The sequence below is a fragment of the Thamnophis elegans genome, chromosome Z (assembly GCF_009769535.1).
Source record: "Thamnophis elegans isolate rThaEle1 chromosome Z, rThaEle1.pri, whole genome shotgun sequence".
Classification (NCBI taxonomy): Eukaryota; Metazoa; Chordata; class Lepidosauria; order Squamata; family Colubridae; genus Thamnophis; species Thamnophis elegans.
The window spans coordinates 51,822,024-51,842,508 of NC_045558.1; positions in this window are offsets into that span (position 1 = coordinate 51,822,024).

Sequence of the window (20,485 nt, forward strand, 5' to 3'; positions counted from 1 at the left end):
AACATTAGTATTTCTGCTTGTGATACATTTTTCTTAATGCTATATTGCACTTAATGGATTAATTTATAAATAAATTAATTGAAGGAATGAAAGAAGCTTGAGCCCATTGGATCAAATAAGGATTATTAGTAGGTCTGTGCAAATCAGCCCTAATTTTAGTTTGATCAAAAATCTGAAATTCAAAGAAAACATGATGCCACTTTGCAGTTCAAAGATTAAGTCAATTTGATTTGATCTGAGGTTCATTTTATTTTTTAAAAAAAGTCTAGAGGCAATCAAGGAAGAATATTAATACAGTGCAGATTCAAATTGCTTCCATTTTTAATAGAAGAGATTAAACTTGCAACAATTATGGAATATTTTGAGTTTATTGATACAATTAATACTACCAAGTTTCAGAGGCAATTCCTTAAGGATTTTATCGCAATAAGTTGTTGAAATATTTCCTTTGCATCTCTTTTGAGACAGAGATAGAAGAGATTAGGAAAGAACCACACAGCAACCTCTAATTTGTCTAGCAAAAAGTCTCTTTCCATCCTTGGATTGGCAAATATAATACTGCTTGTAGTGCCAGTGACTATCCTGTCTAGATTGCCTCTGTTTTGGCTCAGTGCTGAATATGATTATGGACACAGCCGTCGTGAGTTCCTACCAGTCTGCACCAGTATGCCCGTACCGGTAATGGAAATTGGGCGTCTGTTTCCATACTGGTGGAATCGGAGGCTCCTGTACCAATATGGTCCCTCCCCTGGCCTGCCCCCACTCGCTCCCACCACCCACCCAGTTGCCGCTCGCTCTCTCGCCCCGCCCGCCGGTCACTGCTTGCTCACTCTCTCACCCCGCCCGTCCGCATCATGCTCGCCCCACCTGCCTACCCATCCGCCGCTCACTGATTTACTGGCTAGCCGATCGCCCCACCCCCCTCTGAGAGCCCTATATATATTGCAGACAGCCCACTTACTTCTTTTCCTGGCTTGGCTCTTGCGTCGCCCCTCGCTGACTTGATCCTCACATGACCGCCAAGCCACTCTCAGCCAGTCACATGACCACCAACCTACACCCACAAAATAGGCCACACCCACAGAATAGGTGGTAAAAAAATTTGAAACCCACCACTGATACACAGTCTGTTATGGGCAAAATGATTGGTTATGTTTTCCATCTTTGCTCTCATACTACTTCTGTACATAACCAGCAATTTGGAAAAGCAACCACCAATTATGACCTGGCAACAAGCATGGAGTTGCAGGACCTCATTGATCATCTATTGGCCCCTACCACACATTCTCTCATAATCAAAACTAAATGTTTTTTAAAAAAATACTTGTTAGGATTGCATTTTCTTTCATTTTCTTTATGTATATAGATAACAACCATCCAGTTCATGATTCTTCTATTGTCTGTTCAAGAGATAATTTTAGGGAAGAGATATTAGTCATTTCATAGTTAGGCTTGCATTAGGATCATACCTGACCAGTCTTCTGCAGTTTTGACAGACAATTGACATAACAGTGTTTGTCCAACTCATTAGGAAATGATAGCAAAACAGTTGTAGATGAGGCTGGCAGAGGATTGAAGAAGGCGGCACAAGTACTAGAAGGCCAATAACTGCTTCTTCAACCACTTCTCAACCATTACTAGTAACTAGGCTTCATTTCCAGCATTAACGCAATATAATTTTATATTGCATCTATTAAAGCTAAGGACAACTTATGCCTGACTCATTCATAAGAGGAGATAAGATGAAAGTAATATAATGGGGATATTGGAGAAAATTGCCAGGACATGTTTTTGCTGTAGTTAGGAGCAAGTGAAGATATAGTCTACTGTAAACTATGTGGAACAAATACATAACCTATATTACTCAGGTAGAGGTTTTAAGAAATTGACTATAAGAAACCATTTATTTTTCCAATTGCTTTTTTTGGAACACCTATACTGACCTGTCCTTTTGGCTTGCTGCTTTCAATTATTGGATTTTCTGAGGCATTAAGCTTTGTCCCTATTGGGACAATACCTCCGCATCCATTACTAGCAGGATGCAGTTATGTCAAGATTGTGGCTTGCTGTCAATGCTTGTATGTTGCTTAGTAAGCAAAGGCAGCAGAATAGGCTGCTGTATGAAATAAGCTGCTGTATGAAACAGGCAAGCACAAAAAGCATAGCATTTAGAGCTTTACTGATTCCTATTTTCAAAACCAAACATATAAGACAAATGCATTAAATGTTAATTGTTTATTTGTTCATTCATTCATTGGGTCATAAGTAAGGTGACCAAATTTTCAGATTGGTAAGGAGAGACACCATTGACCGGGGGGGGGGGGGGGGGGGGGGCTTGATTAAAAATTTTATATTTTGTCAAAAGGTCACAAAAGGCGATTACATGACCCCAGGACACTGAAATTATCACAAATATGAATGCCAAACATCAAAATTTTGATCACGTGACCATGAGGATGCTGCAACAGTCGCTAAGTGTGAAAAATGGTCGCAACGGTCGCTAAGTGTGAAAAATGGTCATCAGTCACTTTTTTCAATGCCATTGTAACTTTGGTCAGTATACCATCTTTCTTGCCACAGTTCTTAAGTGAATAACTGCAGCTGATGTTAGTAACATAAGTGAATCTGGTTTCCCCATTTGACTTTGTCAAAAGATCACAAAAGGCGATTACATGACCCCAGGAGACTGAAACCATCATAAATACGAATCTGTTGCTAAACATCAAAATTTTGATCATGTGACCATGAGGATGCTGCAACGGTCACTAAGTGTGAAAAATGGTCATCAGTCACTTTTTTCAATGCCATTGCAACTTTGGTCACTAAATGAACTATTTGAAAGCTAAGGCTAGCTTGCATTATAATGCCTTATGCTTATGCCTTACATTTTCAAGAGACAGAAGCTAAACTCCTTATTAGAATTGAAATAGAAATGAATAGAGTAGAGTAGAGTAGAATAGAATAGTTTATTAGCCAAGTGTGATTGGACACACATGGAATTTGTCTTTGGTGAATATGCTCTCAGTGTACATAAAGAAAAATAAAATAGAATACATTCATCAAGAATCATACAACACTTAGTGATAGTCATAGTTACTAATAAGCAATCAAATTATACTAGGAAACAAATTATTGGATTTTTAAATTATTGGATTTTCTTTCAAAGAAACTCAGTATGTGCTTCCTGATTATTAAAAGTGCAAATTCAGTGTCATTGACTCCTGACTATTTAAAAAAAGATTCTATCCAAAATAAATTGAAATAAGCCATTTTTAAAAATTCTATGCACAATAGTTTGAAATGTATTGTGAATAGAATTTTTAAAAATGGTTTATTTCAATTTATTTTGGATAGAATCTTTTTTTAAATAGTCTAAAACAATTTAAAAAAAGAATCCACACAGAATAAATTGAAATAAAACATTTCAAACTATTCCACACAGAATAAATTGAAGTAAAACTATTTTTAAAAATTCTATGCACAATACATTTCAAAGTATTGTGCATAGAATTTTTAAAAATGTAAGTCACAGTCATATGTCCACAAGATGCTGCAAATGGCTATAAATGTGGGTCAGTTATGGAGTGACTGCAGGGGAGACATGAGGCATCAGAACTTCGAACCAGGTCGTAAGTACCTTTTGGGAGGGAGGGAGGGGTCTGTTATAACTTTGAACAGTCACTCAGTTACCAGGCATAAGTCGAGGACTACCTGAGCAATCCTGCCTTCCAAATGCCAGGTAGCTCCATCAACAGTCCTTTTCATCTTTTTGTAAGAAAAATATGATGGAAAAAGAAACTATTGTACATTTATTCCAGGACATACACGAAATCATAGGAATGGATCATGAATGAGAGCACATTTCCACCAATTAATCCAAAAAATAAAGCAGCAAGGATCCCACTATCCCCCCACCTCCTCTTTCTCCCTATTGTTCTCTTTTTGGAGGGAAGGAGTAGAAAGGACAAAAAGGAGAAAGAGGGAAAAAGAGGAGGTGGGAGATAGGGAATCCTTGCTGCACCAAGCTCAGAAAGCAGCAAGGATCCCACTATCCCACCCCCACCTCCTCTTTCTCCCTCTCGTTCTCTTTTTGGGGGGAAGGAGGAGAAAGGACAAAAAGGAGAAAGAGGGAGAAATGGCTGCAGGGAGAGCGGCGCCCCAGAGAAGTGGGCAAAAAAAAAAGCTTCCAACGGCTGAGCCGCTTGGCCCGGGACCGAGCCTCCTCCTTGCCGTGCTGCCGCTGGCGGAAAGCCATCGCTCTCCCTGCAGAAAAATGTTGCGCGTCAGCGCACACACGGGCAAGAGGGGACGGAGCCTCGCCCCTCGTCGGGCGCTGCGAGCGAGCCAAGCAGAGAGAGGGAAACCACTGCCCTCTAAAGGCCACATTGGGAACAACACTTCAGAGAAATAAAAACTTTTTTTTTAACGGCGTCCTTTTTAAAATTGATTTTCTTTCTTTTGGAAAATCGGGACTTTTTGAACACGCCGCAGGACACGGGACAAATTATTAAAAATTGTGACTGTCCCGCCAGAAGCGGGATGTCTGGTCACCTTAGTTATAAGGTCCCAATTGTACAGAATTTATAAATAAGATTTTACTCAGGAGCATGTATCAGATTAGTTAGCTAAGTTAAACTCCCAGCTATATTAAGAGGATCAAAGGAAAAAGGTAATATTCTGTTAGCAGAAAAGAAATCAAAATTAAGATTTGGAGCTCTATTAAGGAAGCTGAGAAAGTGACTGAAAGAAACATGATTGGCATTTATTAATGAGATGATAAACCTTATTGACCACTTACTTAATCTATGTCATACAACCCACCATAACACTCTCTTTCCCCTCTCAAGTATTCTTCTACTAGTGGGAAATGAAATTGCAATACCATTGTCTGTAACAACCTCAGAAGCAGCAGAAAAATCTTGAATCTATAATGCTATTAAGTCTTTTAAGCACTTCACAGCCATATTATTTAATTATATCAAGCATAGATCTCTATTTCATCAAGCAACTAGATGGGGGGTGAAAAACACAATACTATTTACCTGTTAGTGAAAGATGTGGGAAGAAAGGGGAATGTGTTTGGATATAAGAGTTTATAAAGTTGGAAAATCAACCTTAACTACCAAAGACTCTTAACTAGTGATAAAGACTTTAATCCTGCTATTTACAATACAGATTTCTGTTCCGTCTATACTCTTGTTTTGTTTCTAAGAAGCTTCAGTAACTATTAGGAGTTTGACATTTATTTGAACTATTTTTAATCTTATATTTCATAGTCCACATCAATCTATTTCAGAGATTTACAGTTAAATGAAAGAAATCTCCAAACACTGAAGAAAGATGTCAGGAGCACAGAACTGATTTACAGATGAGAATTCTTCAACAGGCATATCTACTGAAAGGATCAAGACCAAGTACAAAAAGTAATCCCATTTTAATTACAAAATTCTGAAGTAAGCAAGTAAATCTTTATTACAGTCAAAGACCAGCAATACACATTAGTTTTTACACTATGTTAAAAAATACTGACATTAAGATATAATTAAAAGGTATTGACATTAAAAATTGAAAATAACATACACGTTCTCAGATTGTTTGGGTCACTCCCCGGTTTACCTGGGTGCAACGCTGTTAAGTATAGGAGTAAATACAATGGTCCAAAGATTGTTAGAGATATGTCCAGATAATTGGTACAAGATGACAACTATACTTCTGTAGCCTATTTTTTTCTTACGGACATTGCAGCAGCACAAAACTTTGCCACTAACCAGGTTAGTGTCCTGGAGGAGAAAGCCTAGATAAAAAATGTCTGCCCTCCCTGGCAATCTCTCTAATAAGGGGAAAATATGTGCAGACCTACAAACTCTGTATAGCTCACAGTGTAATAGAACATGTGAGATATCTTCAACTTCTCCTTTACCACATATACAAACCTGTGACGTGCAGTCAGGGGAGGCAGGGCCTCACCACTGTCATCATGAAAAGAAAAAAAAATTAAAAGGAAAAAGGCTGAGGTAGTTGCTGCCAGAGTCACAGTGGATGACTCTGCTTAGTGCTTAACTGTTTAAAAAACCCTCTAAAAAAGTGCCCTCTACAGGAGGAGGCGAGAGAACCATGTGCCTCATTTAGTCTATCTTTATGATCACTTGAGCAGAGTTAAGCAAGGGTTAAAAGCCGAAAAATTCCTTATGTAGATGAGGCATGTGGTTCTCTCGCCTCCTCCTGTAGAGGGCACTTTTTTTAGAGGCTTTTTTTAAACAGTTAAGCAGAGTCATCCACTGGAGACTCTGGCAGCAGCTAATCCAGCCTGACTTCAGCAGCTCTTGCCTTTTTCTTTTTACATTTTCATCATGGCAGACAAGAGCGGAGTTGACATCCTCTGTGACACAGCTGGAAAAGGTATGTGAGTCAGAGGGAGGGGGGAGGAATTCAAAATGTATGTAATTTGTAAGTAATTGTATTATTGTAAGTAACGTGTGTGTGTGTGTGTGTGTTTTACCCGCCTCTGCTGGCGCGTGGGCTGGCACTTTATTTTTTATGTGGAACATAGCGGCCGGCAGGGCTTTTGGAATAAGCAGCAGGGCGGCTTTTGCCTCTAGCGCCAGGGCGGCAGGGCGGCAGGGCGGCTTTGGTTCCATCCAGAATTGATTCTTTGAAGCTTTCCATAAGTGCTCTCTGCTTTTAAAGTCTTCCGTTGGTCTAAGGAAGTTTTTCCTCTATGGCGGACACGGTGCTGGGGCTTTAAAGCCCTGCCGCCATGTCCGCCATCCCGCTCTATGGTTGACAAGGCGCAGGACGTTAAAGCCCTGCCACCGTGTCCGCCGTCCTGCTCTATGGCGGATACAGCACCAGGGCTTTAAAGCCCTCCCATTGTGTCCACCATCCCGCTCTATGGCGGACACGGCGCTGGGGCGTGCAAATGCCCTGCCGCTGTGTCCGACATAGGGCGGCTTTTGCCCGCTTACCTCACCAGCCATAAACCTCACTGCATATCACTGTACAAACCCGTTCCGCTATTGGTGTTGTCTAATACCTGCTCTGGAGGAGTGCTGAAGGAAGAATATTAAATCTGGCTCTGAAGAAAGCTATTATTTGTTTTGGGAAGATCAGGTCATTTAGATATCTTGCCAATTCCAACACACCCTGTTTGATTCTGTCCCTACTGTGTAGAAGCAACCTATTTAGTTCTTCTTGGAACTCCATGTCCTTCATTCTATTAATTACTACTTGCTTTGCTTAATCAAAGCCTAGGGACCTTAAGAATACCGGTGGGAGCCCTTAAGAGCCCAGTTTGTGATCAATTGCCTGTTTCCAGGGGGAGGGGAAATTGTCAGTCAACACTAGTGGGGACAGTCCCTCTGGGAAGAAATGCATTTTAAGCCAATGAATGATCATCATCTTCCAGGTTCTTACCTGATTTTGAGGCATGCCTGTCTCAATTCTTAATTGGGCATTTGGAGTTCCACTGGGTACAGCTAACATGGCTCGCAAGAATCTGATTTGTATGGTTTCTAGCAAGTCTCTCTTTGCAAGGATTCCTGTTTGTGCCCCATATAGAATTTGTACCAATGTTTTGGCCTCAAAATGTTTTAAGGCAGCAGGTACTAACTGACTTCCACCTGTATAAAATAAATGTTTAATTGCATTTGAGGACCTATTGTCTACTTGCAATGTGTAATCCAGGTTACATGTCCCTTGCGAGTGGAAAACCACCCCAAGGTATCTAAATGTTCTAACCTGTTCCAAACTATGTCCTTCTATTTTCCAGGAGTATTGGCTTGGTCTTTTAGCAAAAACTAAAATTTTTGATTTATCAAAATTAAGGACCAGCTTGTTTTGCCTGCAATAGCCGAGTGTTGCCCTAATTGCTCTCTTCAGTCCTACAATTTAATTTCTCCCATAGAGTGATCCTGGATATTGAATCAAAGGCCTGCTTAAAATCAAGGAAGGCCACAAAAAGAGAGGTGTTTTTTTTATATGTGTATTTTTGTACTAAATGGTGGAGTACCAAGATATGATCCACCATAGATCTTCCTTCTCTAAACCAGCTTGTTCGTCTTTCATTATCCCCCTGAAATTAGCCAATCTTGAAGTTTATAATTTAGGTGTTTGGCATACAGTTTACTAATAACGCTTAGAAGACTAATGGGTCTATAGTTGCCTGGATCATTTCTATTACTTTTTTTATAAATTGGTATAATAATTGCTACTCCCCAATCTCTAGGCATATGGCCTGTTTTATCTACAAATGTAAACAATGATGCTAAAAGTGGAGCCCACCAACTGGCATTCTTTTTTATTATTTCTGGCAGGACATTATCAGTCCCGGGTGCCTTATTAGCCTTTAGGGCTCCAATCAACCGTGATATCTCTTCTGGTGTAACAGGGCCAGTAAGGAGTTTGGTCCAAACTAACTTGGCTCTCCTTGGTTACATAGTCAGGATCGGTATAAAGCTCCCTAAAATACTCTTCCCAGGCATGAATCGGGATGTGATTTGTTGGGGGTAGTGGAGGTTTTTCCAATCCCCTGGTGATGTACCAAAAAAGGGATGTATTTTTTGTCCTAACTGCCGTAATTAGTCTATGCCAAGACTCCTTCAGAACCGCACTTTTCTTTTCTTTTAGAAGGTTCTTATATTGTGCTTTCATCTGCTTTAAGTAGTAAGTGTGATCCTCAAAGGGCGCACTTTTACTTTTCTTGTATTCCATATTATATATCCTTTTTAGTTGCATGCAATCTCTATCGAACCATTTTTTGTTCTTTGAAACCGGCCTTTTGGAGTGAGCTAGTGATCTGTTACTGAGAACCGAATTCAAATTTAAAATTAAGGATTCAAACCCCTCTAGGTAAGATCCTCCACACTTACTTCTTAGTAGAGATGTACGTAGCTCTATGGTTTCAGGGGCTAACATCCATTTGGTAACTTCCTTAGTGTTTTTCTTGTTCCATTTAATTTTTACCTGGGTATTTTGAGTCTCTAACCTGGGTAGGTAGGCTATGCCTGCCCTTAGAGATTTCTGGTGCAATGTGAGAGTAAGGAGTATTGTATTATGATCGCTTTCCAGTCGCAAGTCTACCTCCATCTTTTGTAAGAACTTCAGGAGGTCATATGATAGCAATAGCAGTTAGATTTATATACCGCTTCATAGGGCTTTCAGCCCTCTCTTAAGCGGTTTACAGAGTCAGCATATTGCCCCCAACAACAATCCGGGTCCTCATTTTACCCACCTCGGAAGAATGGAAGCCTGAGTCAACCCTGAGCCGGTGAGATTTGAACCGCCAAGCTGCAGAACTAGCAGTCAGCTGAAGTAGCCTGCAGTGCTGCATTTAACCACTGCGCCACCTCGGCTCATGATATTATCCAGTAATCAACTGTGGATTTTCTTCCTGCTTCCCAATATGTATATTCTGCTGGAAAGTCACCCCATGGGGACCCGTTAAGGATACAAAGATCCAAATGTACAGTCATTTGTCTTACACACAAACCTGCCCGATTAGCTTTAGGGTCTTTAAATTGTCTGGAATGCAAAGATTCTCCTGTTACATTTTCATCATAATGAATCTTAAAATGATTAAATAATGCTTGATCATTTGGTCCCATTCTAGCGTTTAAGTCCACCCCCCAATTATAGCAGTTTTGGGGAATTTAGCTGAACAGCCAAGAATAAAATCTTCTATGCTGTCCCAAATCTTGTTAATCACATTATTCCTATTAAGTGGAGGAATATAGATATTAAAATGCAAACTCTCCACCTGTTTAAATAAGAGTAATGTAGTTACAACCCATGGCTGGAAAGGTGGCAGTGGTACACATTTAAATTTTAAGGATGTATTAACTAATGTCACAATACCTCCTTTAGCTCTTTCCCTCCACATTGCTTGGGACAACCGGGATTGAGTTAACCCAATAGCTATCTAACTGAATCTCTGTGGAGGCCCAGGTTTCCTGCAAGAAGAGGATGTCAAATTGTGATATATAGCCAAAAAAGAGTTGGTCTTTTGATGGAACAGACCAATCTGCTATATTCCAGGTTATAAGGGAAAGTGGGTCAACTTTTGGAGCTCATCGGGAAACTTGATTTATACAAAGAGAAGTTGTCTTGTTCTTACCATGGATTGAGGTGTCATCGCACACCGAATTGGCCTTCTTTAAAAATAGGGAGGACCCATCTAGGTCATGTGTAGACTCGAGGAACTTGTTCAGGTAAGAGGTTTTAGCACCAGCTAACAGGGCTTGCCATTCTGATGCCTCTTCTCTGGGTGTAGGACAAAGCCTTATTAGGTCGTCTTTCATTCTTTGAGATGGTGGCTCTGACGTGAGTCGCCTCTCAGTTTCTTGGTTTGGTGCTGAAGATGCTGAAGGTGTCATGGGATATTCACACAGGGATGAAAACATCTCCATCTCTACTGGGACATCTAATGCCCACTTTGGGATTTGGCTTCTATTTTCCATGATCTTGTATTCATGCAATCCCTTGTTCTCTGGGAGAGAAGTGAGAGGCTCGCTCATTGGGGAAACCAGATCTATAAGCGGCTCTGCTGTGTCCATTGTGACCAATACGGATTTCTTTAACTATTCTAACTTGTATAATATATTGTCTTGTTCTTTCCTTGGGAGAGCTCCAAAAGCGTTAATGAGACCAGCTTCTGTGCTGTTAAGTATCTCTTCTCCGGGCAGGGCTGATTGACTCCCACTGGCCTTCTCTCTTTTTTCCAAGGTTGAAAATGAGGAGGAGGCAGCCACTTTGGGAGCTCACATGTTAGCTATTAATGGAGTAACCCTTTCCTCACCAAAGACTCTGATGGGAAAGATTTGGAAGGAGGCTAAATATGCCTTCATCTTGAATAACATCTGTGGTATGGTGGGCTGTTTGAAAGACAGGAGAATCCGCTTCCAATTTGGGGCCTCAGATAACCACTCCACAGCATGGAGATCAATCACGCCCCTGTGACAGTGAAGAAGCTGGCTTAGGGAATTTAATATTGCACTTCTGGAATTCCAACGTCCATAATTAAGTCCGTTCAACTGGATTCTAAAAGCTATCCGTTGGGTTTGTAGTGAGCGATGTGATTGTTGTAATTGAAGGAGGGATGCTTTCCTGATTTCTTCTTTATTGATACCTTTTCCTCTCATTGCCTTGTCTGGGGAGGGACTGTTTTTCTGAGAGGACTGCCACTTTTTATCTGACTCATTAACTGTTTCCCTGGCTCTTGGCTCTTTTTCCTTTTCCTTATCCTGCATATGGGAGTTAACCAAATCTTCTGCAAGATCTTTGATGGGGGTACCTGGGGCCTGATATTGTACTTGAAGAAAAACAGCTAAACAGCTTTTTTCAATGTCTCTACATCATGTTGGATGGCAATTAATTGTTCAAATATTAAAACCACCGTTTACGCTGTGAGAAGGCATTGCTTTGCCATAAACTCAGTTGAATTTTCCCAAGGTAAACTCTCCATACTCTGAATTATCTGGTTGTTGGTCGCCTTTTTTGTCTTTAGCTTGGCCTCCATATAGGAAGTTATTGGACTAGTTGTTTGTGAGAAGAGCTGACTTTCAGTTTGTGTCCCCCCCCCCCCGATCGGGAAACTCTAGTAAATGCTGTTTTGCCACATCTTTTTGCCGGTCCCGTTCTAATCTCTCCAGATTGTTGGGGATGGGGGGGGGGGTAGTTTTACTTACAGATCTCTTGCCAACAAAGAGCTCCTCAATTATGTTCTACGCTGTTATCTCCACCAAAAAAGGTTAATTAAATAAAAAAGGATCCAATGGGTGTACTAAAAATTGATAAAATAAAATAAAACTGGGAGGCGCTACTGCAAACATGCTCTAGCTGCACCGGCTGCAGCTCCGCCCCCCTAGAAAATTCTGAAGAAAAATGACTGATTCATTGAATGAGTCCAGTTCCTGACATTTCTTGATAGCCCTGGAAAATATCTCTATTTAAGCTGTGAAATAGCCATCCACAACCCTACAGCTTCCAGGCATTGTGAGGACAGAGATAGCATCACTCAGGTTATCAAGTGTAGAGATGTAGAGCTGAATAACAACAGCAAATTGGTAATACCCATGGTGACCCATAGTGATGGTTGATCTCACCCAATGGCTTCATGTAGATGTTAAATCGGAGAGGAGAGAATACAGAGCCCTATAGAACACAGCAAGTGAGGTATCGGGGATCTCTCACTCCGTATCAACACCAATTTTCCAATCTTGGAAAAAGGAGCTAAATTTGCACAAAACCCAGCCCAACTCAAGTAATCAGCCCAAAAGGATATTATGGTCAATGGCATGAAATGTTACTAAGGTCAAGGAGAGCAAAGAGCTGCACTACTGTATCAGGCTCTCGCCAGAGATCATTCATGAGTGTGATCAAATTTCACTCTATCTCATCGCTTGACCTGAATCCTGACTGAAACAGATCCAGGAAATCCATTTCATCCACAATCCCTTAGGCTGCCAAATGCTATTCCAAACTATCTATTCCACAGCTTTCTCCAAAAAGGGAAGATAAGAGACTGAACAAAAGTTATCCAGGCAACTGGGGTTGAATGATAAGTTTTTTAAGGGGAGGACAAACCAGGCTTCCTTAAAAGCTCCCCCTCCCTTTGCAGTGATGAATTTATCACTGCATGAAACACGTGTGGTTACCATACTAGAGGTTTTCGCCAGCCAGGAAGGACAAGGATCTAGTTGACAAGTTCAGACTGTTCCCAAATTACTGGGCAAGCCATCTCCCTAGGCATCTCATTGCAAAGGCTCTAACTGGGAACAAATCCAAGCAATTTTAACAGACAGATATGCAACAAATTCTTCCACACAGCCTGAAGATATTCATCCCAGCTCTACCCCCCCCTCCTCACCTCAGCCTAGGAGGGATTGGGTGACCTGGAACAGGGTCAATGGGTGGCACTCTGAAGATGCAATAAGAGCAGAGAAATAATGTTTCACTATTTTTACCACCACAAGCGAAGCCTTAATAGTGATTCTAAGAATGTTTGTCCAGAGTCATTTTCCGTTTTCCTCCAGTAGCATTTTAGGCATCTCTTAACCCATTTCAGAACCTTCAGTTTCTCCGTGAACCACAAAAGTGAAGGTTTGTGAGAGGTCGCATAGGTGCAATTCTGTCCAGAGCTTCATTGGCATTTTGATTCTAGGCCATTACTAAGGCTTTAGCAAGACTATGCAGCAAAACCTTCAAGACATCCCCAGTTCATTCTAGAACCCATTTGGGTCCATCAGTCTCTGAGATGGACCACTCTAATGGATCCAGTCTCCTTGGGGAGGGAGTGGTGTAAGAAAATCTCAGAAATATCAGGGTTATAGCACAATGCAGTTCTTGCCCTTTATTTGTTAAAACCAGATACACTAGTTTGTGATTTAGGAACATACTAAATAGATTACTCAGCTTTTGTGACCCGTTTTTATGTTTAAAAACTCCTGTTAAAGAGCTCTGCTAGTATTCAGGTTCTGGAAATTGTCCAAAATACTAACTGATGCAAATAGTCTTTTTTTATGAAAGAATAAAAATATAAAAGTAAAGAACGGCTCGAAGTCAGGGGTGTAAAACTGATGGTCTGCAGGCCAGATGCATCACGTGCAGGTCATGCCCTCCATGAGGGCAAAAAATACTGTGACATGTCACATGACATCAATGTGATGTGGCGAGTTTGACACCCGTGCTCTAGGTGGAATGCTGCAATAAAGTACATAAATAGCCGTTTGAAATTTCTTAGATGCTATTTTTGTATTCCTCAAATATAATTCTTTTAAGTTCAGTGAGGACAAGTTAAATAAAAATCTACTGGGAATTGATGAGTTGGCAAGCATATTCATATGATGCAGTGTACCAAGATATTTCCCTAGGGTGTAATTTCCTGAGCATAACTGTATTCTTGCTTATGTTGCTAATTAAAACAATGATCCAAGAATTTGTTAAATAAAGATAGAAAAGATGGGAGCTTTTTCCATTACTTTTGTGTGTGTGATGCAATGTATTGCCCCAAATGAGGCAATCCAAATGTATTGGATTTCATTCCCAAAATTCCCACTCTGAATGTCCTTTATTGGCTGGGAAAGTTAAAATCAAACACAAGTTATAAAAGGGTGTTTGTTTAATGAGCAATAAAAATGTTTGTGTTTAATCAAAATAATAATAATTGACGTAAGAAAATGCTGATAGAATGGCTAAAGCACCATACCTCAATGTAGGGCAGAAAATTGTATTCCCCTGAGATGTTTGCACATGTATATATCCACATGAGAAACCTTCCTCCAAACATTACTTCTGCCAAGGAGATCCTTATCTGTCACACAATTTTTGCATAAATTACAAAAGATACCCTAAAGACTGAATAATGTTTTTTTAAAATTCCTGGGGAATGTTTTAGGAATCTATCCTTGAAGTAAAAAATGGCAAGGAATATCTGCCCTTTCTTTCCCCATCCCTTTTGGAATATAAATGAATCTCCAAATAAAATTATTTTTTTAAAAATGGAAAGAAAAAATGTTTAAAATGTTTTATTTTTAAGTAGTTAAATAAAACATTCATTTGTTTATTTGTTTTTTCAATTTCTATATCTGCCTATAAAAATACAAATATATATAGACCCATTTCAAGGTGATACTGATATTTTTCTAATTTAGACGCAAAGAGTTTCCAAGTTCCATAAAACATATCCACACAGAACTTCTATAAGGAATAAAATATTAGGTTTATACACAAAAAGAATACAAAATAATCGTATGCTAATTTTTAACCCATTCTTTAAAAGTAACAGTACTAGTTTTCTTAAAAATGATACCCACTGACTCAGTAATTCCTATACTTCTTCCCGTGTCTATGGGTTCAACTTCCACAACTTTTGAAAATATAAAATAAACCCTACTTCTTTTCTCAGCCTTGGTTTCCAACTTCTTTGTTTTAACATAGTCCATTCAAATGTTTATTGGAAGTCTTATATTGATGGTTGATGGCGAATGTGAGGTAGAAGTTTCTTAGCTACTCTTTCCTATAAAACACAAATACATTATTGATGTAATGGTAACTAACAAGATATACATTTAAATAAATCCTATGCAAATTATCTTTTATTCTGTCACTATAGAAAAGTGAGACAGAAACACATGAAAAAAGTTAACTGGATTCATTTTAAAGTCATTTAGATTTTTTGTATACTCATATCTAAATCTTAAAGCATATTTCAAAATTCAAAAAAAAAAGAAAATATGTATATATAAGCTATAAAATAAAACCTCCACAGAATTCTGCACTGCTATGCTGGCTTCCAGTTTGTTCCAGGTACACTTCAAGGCTGATTATCCTCTTTGAAACCCTATATCCATAATGGTGAACCTATAGCACATGTGCCACAGTGACATGCGGAGCCCTGTCTGCAGGCATGCGAGCCGTCACCCAGCTCAGCTCCACCGCACATGCACACGGGCCTCCCGCTGGCCAGCTGATTTTCAGGCCATGCATGCAGGAGCCACACGCACATGCGGTGGGGTGAGGGGCACGTGCATGCATGGGGGCAGGTTTCAGGAGGCTACAGGAAGGTCTGCTGGGCCCAAAAAGGTGTGTGGGTTGGTTGCATGTGCATGTGGGTGGGGATCAGGTGGGGTCACTTGCATGTGCAGGGAGAAGGGCACGTGGGTGTGTGTGTAGGTATGGACAGATGAAGACATAAGGCCATATTATATGCAAGACTATCTTTCCCTAAGGACATCTATGTGTCCTACCAGGTCAGATAAAAGAGGTGCACTCATAGTCCCAAAATATTGCTATCATGGGAACTAGGAAGCATATATTTCCTGTGCAGCCCCTACTTCATGGGAGCTCTTCATTTGGCAGGCTTCTACCCTATAGACCCTATAAAGCTTTGAAGACCTGGCTTTTCCCTCAAGCACAGGAATAAGATTAAGTGACATCAGAAGTTTCAGAACACACGCCTTGAGATCCCCTCACCTTTTGGGGGAAATGTTTATAATGGCCCTGTGGGATGTTTCACTTTAATGTCTAATAGAAGATATCCATGGGAATGTATGTTTATTTGGCTCTCAGGGCAGTTGATAAAGGAAACATCTTCATACTTGTGTATTGGCTAAAATCTGCATTCTAACTAATGCTTTAATTCTACTTGCATTGCCTAAGGAGATTCAGATGTTGCTTTGAATTCATTGGCTGCCATTCTACTTAATAAAAGGTTCCTTTTGAAATACTCAGTTTCAAGAGTCTTCACTTTCTTAAGTTAGGAGAGGAGCCCTTAGATAAAACAACATCTCTGCAAAACAGTCAGCCTGGAGAAGCAATATTTGCTCTACGGAGGGGACCTTGCAAACCATTTCTGAGTACAACAATGAGCAAGGGGAGGCTGAATGCTGGAGGGAGATGTCAAACCCCCCCCCCCCAACTGGAAGCTTGCTCATGTATCCTGTCGGAGAGGATAAAGTGAACCTGGAGGACTCCAAAAAGTCCTGCTGGTCAATCAGCATTGGGACAAAAGATAGCTGGGATGGGAGGACCAGAGGAGTCACCCTCACCTGTGGTAACTGAAAACTGGGGTGGAAATTGGAGCTAGAAGCTCCCTCTGACCAGGAGGAACTATATGAAGCCTCGCCGAGATAGGATTGTCTGAAGAGACATGTAACCCAGTTTGAGATTTTGGAAAATCTCAACATCCGGGGAGAGCCAGAACGGCAGCCAAGAAGCATTGGAAGGGCATCAGGCACGAATGATGCCGGGGGGGGGGGGCTAAACCCCCTCTGGGCCCTGCTGATGAAGCAGAGAGCACAGCAGCAACAGCAGGAGACCCAGCAAACCCTCCCCTCAGTTGGCATATGGATTGGGGCCCACTCCCAACCAACCCCCAAACCTGCAATTAGAAAGAAAAACTCCTTCCCTTGGGGTGAAGTTTGATGGGAACCTGAAAAAATTGGGATTTTTTGTGTCACATGTGCTCACCTATATGCAAGAATACGGGCATGATTTTCAAACCCATCCCGGGTGTGAGTGGTTTCCCTAGCCCTGCAAGGGCTGCCAGTGTCGCTGCCAGATGGATGATGACCTTACATGATGCCGATGCGCCAGAACTGCGGGATTTCAACTGTTTCATAATGGCCCTGCGATGACGTTTCGAGGACCCCCTCGCAGACTGCAAACCATGCGACCGCATTAAAGTTGTGAAGCAGGGACAGTGGCCAGTGGCAGAGTATACTGAAGAATTCTGAAACCTGGCATGATGTAAACTGACCAGAAGATATCCTGGTAAGCTGGTTGAAGGCTGGGCTGAGTGATGACCTCTACAATGCCTGCGTGGCCCAAGGTGCACTGAACCACCTACATGAGTGGTATCTCACTGCCAAAGAGGCTAAGATCGACATGGCCAGGAACCAGTACCGAGTGGGGTGAATGTGGAAGAAATCCCTACTCCAATGGAAGCAAGAACCTTTCAATCCACAAATGGCATTTTCTCCGAAACCCTCAGCCTATTTTAAGTGTGGAAAGGAGGGACACCTAGCTGCAGAATGCCATTCTCAAGCACCGGCTAGGAGACCAGAGTGCCCATTCGGAGGGAACCTACAAAACCTGGCCAGCGTGGGAAGGAGACGGCCCCGAGGAGCAGGGAGATCATAGAATCTCCACTCACTCCCCTCTTTGAGAAGGAAACCCATGAGGAGGAACCATACCCACTCAGAAGCGATCCAGAGGATGAACCACTGGCAAGCAAACCAATTAAACCACTTACCCTCCCCCTAAGACTGTTTATCCGCAACTGGGAAAGGGGGATAAAAATTTCTGCTTTAGTGGACTCAAGGGTGCACCTGCTGTTTGATCAGCCCAACCCTGGTAAGGAAGTTGAGGATTAATGTAAGGAAGCTGAAAAGCCCCATAGCTTTTTGCCAACTAGATGGGTCAATAGCAGGGGGAAGCCAGCTTCTTTTGCCACTGAGCCTCCACAGATAGGCATCAGAAGCCACGAAGAAATATTTACATTTACATTTCAGCCATTTATTGCATGGCTGAAAAAAATGAAACCCCAAAATTAGTTGGAAACAAGGCACCATAGAAGATCAGATGCATGCGACTTTTGCTGAGAATCCACACAAAGAAACTGAGGGGGCAGAGTATCAAGAAACAGCAATTGCTGCTTACACTATGCCAACCCAGGATATACCCAAAGAATACAAAGCCCTGGCTGCGGTTTTTAGCGAAACTGACAAGCTCCCCCCTCCACCACCCCACTGACTGTGCAATAGAAATCCTACCTGGTGCCAAACTCCCTAAACCCAAGATGTATAGCATGTCCCCAAGGGAGCTGGAAGAACTGAGAGCAGTCATAGGGATTTCATTGAGCCAGTCCGACCAAAAATCGCAGCCCCAGTGTTATTTAGAGAAAAAAGATGGCTCTAAACATCTCTGTGTGGATTTTAGAAACTTAAACACAATCAGTGTGTAGAACATGTTTCCTCTCCCCCTTATGAAAGACATGCTAGCACACCTTGCTAAAGGGGAAAAAAATGTCAAAGTTGGATTTAAGGGAGGTTTACTACCGTATCAGAATTAAAGCAGGAGACTAATGGAAAACGGCATTTAACATCCCTCTTGGATCCTACCAATTCAGAGTGCTCCTATTTGGGTTACAAGGGGCCCCTGCAATGTTTATGCAATTAATAAACGAAGTGCTATATGAACATTTGTATAAGGGTGTTTTGGTATATTTAGATGACATTTTATTATATACCGAGACCAAAGCAGAACATATAAAACTAGTCCAGGCTGTTCTGAACAAACTTTGCTCTGCCAAACTTTATGCTAAACTCTCTAAATGTGAATTCCACCAAAAAAAAATTGATTATTTAGGGTATTGTATTTCACAACAGGGCTTAGAAATGGATCCTTTAAAAGTGCAGGTGGTACTTGATTGGGAACCACCCAGAACACATAAACAGTTACAAAGCTTCCGGGGATTCACCAACTTTTACCGCCAGTTTATCCCCGCTTTCGCCCAGATTGCTCTCCCCATCACCAAGCTTTTAAAAATGAAGGGGGAGGGTAACCTGAAATCGAAGCAGGCCAAGTTATTCCTGATACACATTTATCGTATTCATGGAGCCCCGCAGAGAATCATCTCTGACAGAGGGGTCCAATTCACCTCAAAAGTTTGGAGAGTATTTTAACTTTACTTGGCACCATCCAAGGGTTGAGCTTGTCGCACCACGCCCAAACTAATAGGCAAACTGAAAATCTTAACTCGGTCCTAGAACAATATCTAAGATGTTTTATTAATTTTCAACAGGATAATTGGACTGAACTTCTACCTTTTACAGAAGTTGCATTCTATAACACTGTCCACTCAAGACCTGGTTTCATCCCTTTTAGAGTAGCAACAGGAAGGATTTCAGCCCCATTTCTGAACTACCCACAGAAGAACCCACTATCCCCTCACTTAAGGAGTAGATAGACATGTTATGAAACACATGGCCAGTAGTTAGATTAGCTTTAGTGGAAGCTATCATGATAAAAGGTGAACAACACTTTGAAATTAAGGAAATCCTTGACTGTATGATCTACAGGGGGAAAATCCAATACTTAGTTGCTTGGAAACATCTACCTTCGGCCCAAAATGAACGGGTAGCTAAACACCAAGTTAGGGCCCCTACCTTACTAAAAAAAATTCACTCCCAATATCCTGACTAACCTTTTTAAAACACTATGATGGAATTTTTGTTTCTATCTTTTCACAGGTGGATCTCTCCTTTTTCTAAGGACAGCAGCATGTCAGATCTCTAAAAGTGATACTGCCATTCAGTTGGGAGGAGGAGGGCCTTGGAGTGGATTTATTAGCATTGCCTGTGACAACTGATATTTTACAACTGGTTTCCTGGCACCAAAGGGGCCTGGAGAGCCCCTCACCTTTTGTGGGGAATGTTTATGATGGCCATGTGGGACGTTTCACTTTAATGTCTAACGGAAGATAGCCATGGGAATCTATGTTTATTCAGCTCTCAGGGCAGTTGATAAAGGAAACATCATCACACTTGTGTATTGACTAAAATCTGCATTCTAACCAATGGGAGGGGTCTCTACTGCTTTAATTCTACTTGCATTGCCTAAGGGGATTCAGATGTTGCTTTGAATTCAATGGCTGCCATTCTACTTAATAAAAGGTTCCTTTTGAAATACTCAGTTTTAAGAGTCTTCACTTTCTTAAGTTAGGAGAGGACCCACCTAGATTTACAGGTGAAACTCGAAAAATTAGAATATCGTGCAAAAGTTCATTTGTTTCAGTAATGCAGCTTAAAAGGTGAAACTAATATATGAGATAAGACTTATTCCATGCAAAACAAGATAATTCAAGCCATGATTTGTCATAATTGTGATGATTATGGCATACAGTCATGAAAACCCCAAATCCACCATCTCAGAATATTACATGCAATCAATAAAACAAGGATTGTACATAGGACAATATCGGACCTCTGAA